We start from the raw sequence: 10,634 nt of genomic DNA, 5'->3' as shown, positions 1-10,634 counted from the left end.
TGGCTGAAACGGCTGCAACTGATCCTAACGACCCTCCATCAACTTTCGTATTACTTCTGTGACGTATTAATCCATTACAATGTTCCGTTTCTTCTACAAGCCCCATGACGGCCTTGGGAGAGCCAGTCCTGACAAAACTCTACCATCTGGTCAGCAAGATGTATGAGACAGGCGAAATACCCTCAGACTTCAAGAAGAATATAATAATTCCAATCCCAAAGAAAGCAGGTGTTGACAGATGTGAAAATTACCGAACTATCAGTTTAACAAGTCACAGTTGCAAAATACTAACGCGAATTTTTTACAGACGAATGGAAAAACTGGTGGAAGCCAACCTCGGGCAAGATCAGTTTGGATTCCGTAGAAATATTAGAACACGTGAGGCAACACTGACTCTACGACTTAGAAGAAAGATTAAGGAAAGGCAAACCTATGTTTCTAGCATTTGTAGACTTAGAGAAAGCTTTTGACAATGTTGACAGGAATACTTTCTTTCAAAATCTGAAGGTGGCAGGGGTAAAATATAGGGAGCGAAGGGTTATTTACAATTTTTACAGAAACCAGATGGCAGTTATAAGAGTCGAGGGACATGAAAGGGAAGCAGTGGTTGGGAAGAGAGTGAGACAGGGTTGTAGCCTCTCCCCAATGTTATTCAGTCTGTATATTGAGCAAGCAGTAAAGGAAACAAAATAAAAATTCGGAATAGGTATTAAAATGCACGGAGAAGAAATAAAAACTTTGAGATTCGCCGATGACATTGTAATTCTGTCAGAGACAGCAAAGGACTTGGAAGAGCAGTTGAACGGAATGGACAGTGTCTTGAAAGGAGGGTATAAGATGAACATCAACAAAAGCAAAACAAGGGTAATGGAATGTAGTCGAATTAAGTCGGGTGATGCTGAGAGAATTAGATTAAGAAATGAGACAAAGTAGTAAAGGAGTTTTGCTATTTGGGGAGCAAAATGACTAATGATGTTCGATGTAGAGAAGATATAAAATGTAGACTGGCAATGGCAAGGAAAGCATTTCTGAAGAAGAGAAATTTGTTAGCATCGAGTACAGATTTAATTGTCAGGAAGTCGTTTCTGAAAGTATTTGTATGTAGTGTAGCCATCCACGTATGGAAGTGAAACATGGACGATAAACAGTTTGGACAAGAGGAGAATAGAAGCTTTGGAAATGTGGTGCTACAGAAGAATGCTGAAGATTAGGTGGGTAGACCACATAACTAATGAGGAGGTATTGAACAGAATTGGGGAGGAGTTTGTGGCACAGCTTGACAAGAAGAAGGGACCGGTTGGTAGAACATGTTCTGAGGCATCAAGGCATCACAAATTTAGCACTGGAGGGCAGCGTGGAGGGTAAAAATCGTAGAGGGAGACCAAGAGATGAATACACTAAGCAGATTCAGAAGGATGTAGGTTGCAGTAAGTACTGGGAGATGAAGAAGCTTGCACAGCATAGAGTAGCATGGAGAGCTGCATCAAACCAGTCTCAGGACTGAAGACCACAACAACAACAACGTGTTTCCTGCTCTGGGAGGAGGAGGTGGGTTTTGTCTCAACAGCCAATGTGCTGCGAGTTGATCGCAAGCTTCTGTTCAGCAGGTGGGTGTCCACTTTTGACAGCTGAACTCAACGCAAGTTACTTCTCTACATGCCTGCTCGAAAAAAAAACTGGCAAGTGGATGGGGGTCTGTGAGGGCCTGGTCCAATTCGACGTGCAGGGGCCTGAGAGCGACCCACTGCGCTCAGTGCAAATGTACAACTACCTGCGAGCACGGTGCATGCATAAAGTTATACAAATCATCCTGCATTGCTGTCCATACAAAATCACCCATGTTGAGGTGTTTCTTTCTGCTGACCTGCCAGCAAGACAAACGTTCGCTCTGGGATTTCTTGCTCACATGTAGGTGGACAATAAATGGCTGTGGAACAGTCTGTGCAGAGGCGAAGCCCACTTCCATCTCCAAGGACCTGCTAATATACAGAACTGCAGAATATGGACAACTGAAAACCTGCATGTACGTCAACCGGTGCCATATCACCGCACAAAGGCGACTTGTGTGGTGCGAGTTGACGGCATCGTTTGTCGTAGGGCCGTATTTTTGGCGAGGATGTGAATCCTGCGGATCCTGTTACCTGTATAGTCACGGGTAAACGCCTCGAGTGACTTTCGCGCACCAATGTCATTCCGGTCATTCAACAGCGTGGATGTGAGCGTAGGATATAATTTTATGCAAGATGGCGCTTCTCCGCACATTGCATAGCCAGTGAAGCGGCTGATGCAAAGGCATTTCGGAAATGCTAGAATATCAGTCGTCATTTCCCTACAGCCTAGCCGTCCAGATGACCCGCTCTTAATCCGTGTAACTTCTCGCTGTAGGGTTATCTGAAAGATGATGTGTTCAGTGCTCCAATTACGAACACAGCTTGAAATCGTCAAAGCTTTTCATGTTTATAACTAAAGGAGATAATTGCTTTTAAAATCAGTCATTAGTTTATTGCAATATATTAAGTGTGATGGAGGTGAATTATTGTGTCATTAAGCGTCGGTAAAGGGCTACGATTCTTCTCTTTGCAAACTTGGTGCACTTTGTGCACGAAAGGAATTCTTCTGATGCGTTCCTAACTGGGAAGCCCGGCGGCCAGGTGGACACAGATAGTGCCCACGGGCGAGCAGCGGTCGCGCGCCCATGTCGGCACGCTTCACAGAGGGCAGGCCCCCAAAGGATTAGCGACAGCCGAAGACGCTGCATATATCACCACGCTGCCAAGGGAAGTCGTGGACATTCGCACGTGTGTCCGAGGCAACGGAAACTACAAACTTAGAGCGAAAAACAGTTTTGCCACGATTCTAGGTAACACGGACAGAGCAGCGAGTTGAATAGCAACAGCAGGACTTGGGTGTCCAAGAATCTCAAGTGGCCCGGGGAACTTTGGCCGTTTCCCGCGAGCAGAACACCTGGGAGGGTACCGGCAATACTCAAAGGGAGAAGTCTTGGTTTATTTGTATACTCTGTCTCACACAGAGTATCGCTCTCTTTTCCTCGCGGAATGCGACAGCAAGGAGGGAGGAAATTTTGAAAGGGACTTCGTCTTTGGCAAGAACCTAATGTTCGCTTTGAAAAATAGTACGAGCTACGTAATTTGCGGAAGGGCGGAGACAAGACGCTGGAGGGGAGCGGCTCTGTCTCTACAGGTGCGTGGAGCGCACTAGTTTTGGGCATTCCAAATATTGCTTCTGAGGAGGCAGGAGTTCACTCTTGACTGCTTCTTCCGATAAGTCGCAAGGATTCTCTTATCGCTTGTCATGAGACGATGCACTTTGCATTCGTCGCAAACAGCGTATACAGAGCAAAGTTTCTTAGATCCAAGTAGACGAGCTTCACTCACTGTGCGCGTTAACAAGAGCTTAACTCAGGATCACATTTTGATTTACTGCATGTCCGATGACGGTAGCACTGCTAGAACAGTTTTGAGCTTTGTTTAATGCAGTTTCACGTAGGTTTGCACTTGCAGATGGACGCATACCGTCGTCCAGTAATGATAACTTCCAGTAGCATGTTTCGGTCACTATTTTCAGCGTAGGGCATGTTAGACGCTATCAACTACGGAGCCGGCAGAGTCTTGATGCAGCCGCACGCAATCAGCCGACTCCGCCACGCCGACCACGCTATGAACATAATACAGAAAACGCCCGCTTTTCTAGCTGCGCATTCGCTTTCTTTGCAATGTGTTAGATGCTCATAAAGACGCAAGGCACAGCATTCACCGTTTGCCCGCTAAGAGAGTCATCTGTTCAGCTGTTTTTTTATATTCCTTCTCATTTATTGCACCAGGTCAACCCATCTCGTGTAATTTATTTATACGTTAAATTAGAATGATGTCATACCATGCTCATGTTAAAAGGCAAATACCACGGCAGGCACCTTTTGTTGTGAACTGTTGGTGCCAATTCAATTATATTTGTTGTATTTTTATGATTTTCTATAGTATCTGGCGACCCAATTTTTTTTTATTTTTGTATATCATTATAATGAATATTTTGTGTGTGATTGTTAAATGAACTGGATAAAATTTCAATAATCATTGTATATGCAGTTTTATGCACTCTCACTGAATAAACCACTTATATGTCGAACAGCTCTCCTTGCATTTCATTTATAGAGTTTAAATAAAAATTCACACCTCTTATTCTCCCTCCCACATGAGGTATCTTGCAAGCTGAACTGAAAGTTGCGCATCGCATTCCGAACGCCTTGCGCCCGTCTCACGACAATTATAAACCGATATAATTTCGCTTTCCATGCGGGTGTTGGCCCCAGGACAATTAAAAACGGATGTCATTTTGCTTTTTATGCGGATTTTGGTCTCAGGACAATTAGAAAACGATTGTTCTCCTACGATGTGGCACGACTTTGTTGTGGCCGTGCAGTCATGCAGATTGAATAGTACGGAAAAAAAGACGTAGTCGTAGTTGGTGGGGAAAAGCGTACTACAGATGACGCGCCGAAATGACATGTTGTGCGAGCTGAATTTGGAAGGCGGTTGTGGTTTTCGTAAGCATGTCACCGTCCTATTCTGAATTTATAATGTAATTCCGGAGCCAGCTGTTTCAGAGAAAGACACAAATTTCATAAAAGCAATTCCTGTGAAACAAAGACTTGCTGGTTCTTCAAGCCTTTTGCCAAGAAAAGATACCTATCAAAGCGTTGCGCATTTACTCCACATTTTAGAGACATCCCATATTACAAACAGATACCACAGTTCGTGAAGCTTCGGATGAAGCACTGACAGATTATATAAACGTAATTAAGTACACTACTGGCCATTAAAATTGCTACACGAAGAAGAAATGCAAATGATAAACTGGTATTCACTGGACAAATATATTATACTAGAACTGACATGTGATTACATTTTCATACAATTTGGGTGCATAGATTCTGAGAAATCAGTAACCTGAACGACTACCTCTGGCCGTAATAACGGCCTTGATACGCCTCGGCATTGAGTCAAACAGAGCTTGGATGGCGTGTACAGGTACAGCAGCCCATGCAGCTTCAACACGATACCACAGTTCATCAGGAGTAGTGACTGGCGTATTGTGGCGAGCCAGTTGCTCGGCCACCATTGACCAGACGTTTTCAATGGGTGAGAGATCTGGAGAATGTGCTGGCCAGGGCAGCAGTCGAACATTTTCTGTATCCAGAAAGGCCCGTACAGGACCTGCAACATGCGGTCGAGCATTATCCTGCTGAAATGTAGGGTTTCGCAGGGATCGAATGAAGGGTAGAGCCACGGGTCGTAACACATCTGAAATGTAACGTTCACAGATCAAAGTGCCGTCAATACGAACAAGAGGTGACCGAGACGTGTAACCAATGGCACCCCATACCATCACGCCAGGTGATACGCCAGATTGGCGATGACGAATACACGCTTCCAATGTGCGTTCACCGCGATGTCACCAAACAGGAATGCGACCACTATGGTGCTGTAAACAGAACCTGGATTCATCCGATAAAATGGCGTTCTGCCATTCGTGCACCCAGGTTCGTCGTTGAGGCGCTCCTGTCTGCGATGCAGCGTCAAGGGTAACCGCAGCCATGGTCTTCCGAGATGATAGTCCATGCTGCTGCAAACGTCGTCGAACTGTTCGTGCAGATGGTTGTTGTCTTGCGATCGTCCTCATCTGTTGACTCAGGGATCGAGACGTGGCTGCACGATCCGTTACAGCTATGCGGATAAGATGCCTGTCATCTCGACTGCTAGTGATACGAGGCCGTTGGGATCCAGCACGGCGTTCCGTATTACCCTCCTGAACCCACCGATTCCATTCTGCTAACAGTCATTGGATCTCGACCAACGCGAGCAGCAATGTCGCGATACGATAAACCGCAATCACGCTAGGCTATAATCCGACCGTTATCAAAGTCGGAAACGCAATGGTACGCATTTCTCCTCCTTACGCGGGGCATCACAACAACGTTTCACCAGGCAACGCCGGTCAACTGCTGTTTGTGGTTGGAAGCTTTCCTCATGTCAGCACGTTGTAGGTGTCGCTAATCATTTGCGCATCACAGCATCCTCTTCCTGTCGGTTAAATTTCGCTTTTGTAGCACGTCATCTTCGTGGTGTAGCAATTTTAATGGCCAGTAGTGTAGGTTCATAGCACTGAAAAATAAATTTAAAGGATCAGGTATTTATTTTTATTTTCACATTACAATTAATCGATATGATCAACTTCAGCAAAGAAAACTTCCATTATTTTTCCCACCGCCCTTTGCGCAGCAGCTCACATAAGCCGCTGACGACAAATTTTACGAAGTCATATGCAGCCTCGCATCTACGATATTTTTGAATCTGGATAAAAATTTGTTTGTGCTACACCCCCCCCCCCCCCCCGCCCCCCACCCTGCGCAGCCCTTCCCACTCAAGCGTTTGAGATGGGACGTAAAACATTAAAAAAGTATATTTTTCAAACATATATAAACCATATATATTCGAGGAAATGTAAGACATGTTATATGGTCTTAACGTGTGTGCTAGAGTGCAGCGCCACGCCTCTTCACACAGCATTCTTCTATCGCGCGTGCTGTATTTCTGTCTGTGGAATTCAAATGTGTATATTTTATAAAAGAATCCATCAAACCTGTATTCAGGTCAGTGGAAATTAAAATGTCCTTTGGTGGCTCTCCTACTCCCAGTCTTGTGAAAAATCTGCACTCATTATTTTCTATTTCTATTAGCTAATAATATTCTCTTTTGTGTGACATAAATATAGGAAACATAAAACCAGTAACGAGAGACAAGCAAGGCAATACACATTTCTTCAATCCTTAGCTTCCATTTTTGTCTCTCTAATCTTGCTACAGCTTTACAGGCGTGCTTTCCTATCTGCGAAAGAATCTATTACGTCATCAAATTTCGTCAAACCTTTTGCTGCATCAAAAATCAAAATGACGTTGTCTAATACTCAAAACGCAATTAACATGGTCACTACCCAAGAGTGGTGTGGTTTCTCTATTTGATTACGTCTATTTTGGTACTGTCTGCTAGACAAAACGAAATAGGCCTTTATAATATTGCAGCAATTGTAACACACGCCAAGTAAGCGAGACGGTTTTGGCACAAATGGTAATTTTTATCTACCTCATTCACATAAATAACACGACAGGATATAATTCACGAAGTACAAATATCAAGTGACTATTAGGCCTATTACAAGCAAAAAGTTTTAAGTTAGAAAACAGTTTCACATTTCATTCATGTCCTCCAGTTTTAAAGCGTGAGATCGAAAAGTAGTAGTAGTAGTACAAATTTTTATCTAAATTTGGAATCATCATATTCTTCCATATAATTTCTGTGATGTTCCCGTTTCTTCTCCTTTCTCTTTCTAACAAACAAGCTCGTCGTTAAAAATTCTGTAACTATTCCTGCCATTTTCAAAACTTAATTCTGCGCGTAACTGCCAGAATCACCGGTTTCTATCCGCAATTTATTCTCCGGTTCGACGTTATTACGTGTTTAGAGAATAAAACTAAAACGGCTACTAATCTGGGACAGTACAACTGGTCCTTAGTAGTGTAGCGATATGGCACAAATGTTCTGACAAACTTTCATTTTCTTGGATACACCGAAAAGATAATATGCAATTTTTTCACGTGTCATTCCTGTTAATCATTTTTTTCTACTCTGAATCTATGGATTTGGCTAATAATTATAACAAGCTTATCAATCACACATCCAATCAAACACACAAAGAAACAGCGATTGGCATTCACCCGTTCGGGTTTATTCGGCTCAGCTCGTACAGGCGCGTCCCTTTTTGTCTGCGGAAAAATTTTCTATTTCTTGATGCGAAGGGGATTCCCCTGGCAGAGACATCAGCTACGCTATGCACGCATTCAAAAATCGACTTACGATTCGTTCAGAAATCAACTTAGATGTGTTCAAATATGTTTAAAATCCAATAGAGATGCGTTTCAAAATAATATGAATAATCGATAGAGCAAAGTGCGCTGGATGCTTGGCGCTTTGAGAAATAAGGTTCTCTCTTTCTTCGGCTCCCCCCTGAAACTGCCTCCCGGAGCACGTACAAGGGTTTGTCCCCCCCCCCACACACACAAACACAATCCCACTCGTAGTCCGGGCCTGGTCAAGTAACAGTTCCTGTTGTCACTGTTGTTGTTGCTGCGGCATCGGACAATGAGAGAGTTAACTGTTTTATCAACTTCACTGTCGCTGATGCCAAACACGGCAGCTGTTTCCGCTAAATGACTTCGAACATTCCAGAGGCGCTGCTCTGCCTTATAGGGTGTCGAAAGTAAATAAATTCTGCTTCTTGTCCACTCCATTCCGTAAAGGAAAACACGCAAAGACAACACGTAACACTATAGACAGAGCAAAAACAAATGCCATACTGTGTTCATTAGTGATATAAGAATAAACGTGATGTAAACATTACACCATGTATTCTTCCGCTTTTTCTGCAATTTCATTGGACTTCATTTCACGTGGACTGGATGCCACGCTGTCGCGAAAATACACAGTCAAACACGATAGTCAGCGCATAGTAAGGGAGCGTTTTCATGATTGTGCACTACGCTCACAGCAACTGAGCGATAATTGGGGTCGACAGCTTTACCGGCGCATTTAACTTTTAACAGCACTGGCCAGCCAGTTGGGCCAACATACCAGCAGTGATGTGAGCAGCTGCCTACGCGATGTAACACGAGAGACCAACGACGTAACTTCGCATGTCATTTAATTTTTAAAGAGTGTGAAACAATATGAGGCAAAAATCCAGCAATTCCGCATACTTCTTGCGGGACCAGACGGAAACTACATCTTGCACTTGTTCTTAGCTGAGGCAGCACTGAGATTAACAAGAGCGCTGAAAATTCCTAACACAGGATAATTTCTCTGCGTGATCTATGTGTGACGTGAAAGCAAATTGCAGGGATTCCATCCCATAGTTAAATATTGAAGCCGGCCGTTGTGGCCTTGCGGTTCTAGGCGCTTCAGTCTGGAACCGCGCGAACGCTACGTCGCAGGTTCGAATCCTGCCTCGGGCATGGATGTGTGTGGTGACCGTAGGTTAGTTATGTTACGTAGTTCTAAGTTCTAGGGGACTGATGACCTCAGCAGTTAAGTCCCATAGTGCTCAGAGCCATTTTTTGAACCACTGAATGTACAACTTACTCAGTCGTAATCTTTGAAGTCTTTCCATTTCCTAATTCGAGGAATGCATACTGCAACTGTCGTCTGCTACGCTGACAACGAGGCGATAAACAACAGAATCCACAAGCCATCCAAGCACCATATTTTCCCTTCATTTATGACGTGCCATTCTGTATCCCCCCAGCGTTCGGTGGTGACGTATGACAAAGCTTCGTGCATTAATTCTACGTCTGGCAGTTTAAATGTCTTGTTATTTCTCGCGCAAATACATTAACTTTGCTGTAGATCAGTCCCTACTGGTTCATATTGCACTGGTACGATGCAACTGCAAAAAATTCAGCATTTGTACGCTGTGCTCGATGCTGTGAAAACAATTGCTTGCCATGTTTCCACGACACATATCATTCTAGCTTGTGTGAGACCACTTCTGCGGTATAAAACAATGGACACAGGCCAAATAAAGAGTATCTGACTATTTAATTTTGCCCTAAAATTTGATTTGCTATGCTTTCTTAATGTAAACAACCTTTATTAACAATACTGTACAAAACATCGATACTTCAGGATTTATATTTGCAATGAAACCTGGAATTCTATGTGCAGTATGTAGTTATGAAGACGTGCATTTTTCATTAAATTATTAAATGTGTTAATTAGCATATATATATATCCAGAATGAGATTTTCACTCTGCAGGGGAGTGTGCGCTGATATGAAACTTCCTGGCAGATTAAAACTGTGTGCCCGACCGAGACTCGAACTCGGGACCTTTGCCTTCCGCGGGCAAGTGCTCTACCAACTGAGCTACCGAAGCACGACTCACGCCCGGTACTCACAGCTTTACTTCTGCCAGTATCTCGTCTCCTACCTTCCAAACTTTAAAGAAGCTCTCCTGCGAAACTTGCAGAACTAGCACTCATGAAAGAAAGGATATAGCGGAGACATGGCTTAGCCACAGCCTGGAGGGTGTTTCCAGAATGAGATTTTCACTCTGCAGCGGAGTGTGCGCTGATATGAAACTTCCTGGCAGATTAAAACTGTGTGCCCGACTGAGACTCGAACTCGGGACCTTTGCCTTTCGCGGGCAAGTGCTCTACCAACTGAGCTAAATGTCGCTGATGTGTTCATTTCTTCGTTCAGTTTGAATTACCAGTCTCTTTTAAAAGTGAAATTCATTATATTATATATATATATATATATATATATATATGATGAATTTCACTTTTATATATATATATATATATATGTATGATGAATTTCACTTTTAAAAGATACTGGTAATTCAAACTGAACGAAGAAATGAACACATAAGCGACATTTTCTAATATATATATACATATATATGTGTATATATATATATATGCTAATTGCAGTAATATGCTAATATGCAGTAATAAGATAACCTAATACAGAGGTAGGACCCACTTCCAAAAGCGTAACACACCTT

General features: G+C 43.2%; 1 non-coding gene across 1 annotated transcript; it reads right to left on the bottom strand.

Annotated features, from left to right (window-relative positions):
• Positions 1–9,927: 9,927 nt before the first annotated feature.
• On the bottom strand, positions 9,928–10,002 carry Trnap-cgg. The gene has a single exon. It is a non-coding gene; the product is annotated as a tRNA-Pro (tRNA).
• Positions 10,003–10,634: the final 632 nt, after the last annotated feature.

Source organism: Schistocerca piceifrons, chromosome 9 (genome assembly GCF_021461385.2).
Source record: "Schistocerca piceifrons isolate TAMUIC-IGC-003096 chromosome 9, iqSchPice1.1, whole genome shotgun sequence".
NCBI lineage: Eukaryota > Metazoa > Arthropoda > Insecta > Orthoptera > Acrididae > Schistocerca > Schistocerca piceifrons.
This window is presented reverse-complemented; position numbering and strand designations above follow the sequence as displayed.